Consider the following 759-nt stretch of genomic DNA (forward strand, 5'->3'; position numbering starts at 1 on the left):
AATCATTGCTAACAATTGTCAATTTTAGACATTATTTAGGACAGCTTTCATAATACTTTTTAAAGCAGTTTTTAGTAAAAAAAATTCTAATTTGATAATTTTTTGTGCTGATGTAATGTATATAATATACCTTTTGTATTATGATCTTACAGCATTTTCAATCAATAGATTTTTTTTTAACAAATGTAATGTATGTAATATAACTTTTGCATTATGAAGATTTCATATCTAATATAAAGTTGATATATACTTTCATTTTACAAAATTTGGATTACTATAATACTTTTCAATTCATTTAAAAGTTTCATAGTTACATGACAAACAATTTAACTTGTTAAAAAAAAACACAAAAAAAATAAAGTAATTAAGAAAAATTTAAAATGGAATAAATGTTATTAGAAATAATAAATACTTTCCTTTCGGCTAGCCGAAGCTGGAATAGCTCAGTTGGTTAGAGCGTGTGGCTGTTAACCACAAGGTCGGAGGTTCAAGCCCTCCTTCTAGCGTTTTTTATTTTTTATAAATTTTCAACTCACGTTTTAGTAAGTAGGGCCCGTTTGGTTGTTACTCTTTTGTAGAGTTTGGTTTAATAATAAAAAAAAAATATAAATTATTTAGTTGTGTTATTAATTTTAATATTTTAATCATAAAAACTAAGTTACACTTATATTAAATTTAATAATTATATGTGATACATCATGCAAAAATTATTTTGATCGGGCACGAATCTCGAGGCAAAAATAAAGTTGGAAACTTCAA

The 759-nt window shown here is 24.4% G+C and overlaps 1 non-coding gene across 1 annotated transcript; it reads left to right on the forward strand.

The window, feature by feature from the left end:
• The first annotated feature begins 432 nt into the window (after window positions 1-432).
• On the forward strand, window positions 433-506 carry TRNAN-GUU. The gene has a single exon. It is a non-coding gene; the product is annotated as a tRNA-Asn (tRNA).
• The last annotated feature ends 253 nt before the right edge of the window (window positions 507-759 follow it).

Source organism: Dendrobium catenatum, unplaced genomic scaffold (genome assembly GCF_001605985.2).
Source record: "Dendrobium catenatum unplaced genomic scaffold, ASM160598v2 original_scaffold_254863, whole genome shotgun sequence".
Lineage (NCBI taxonomy): Eukaryota > Viridiplantae > Streptophyta > Magnoliopsida > Asparagales > Orchidaceae > Dendrobium > Dendrobium catenatum.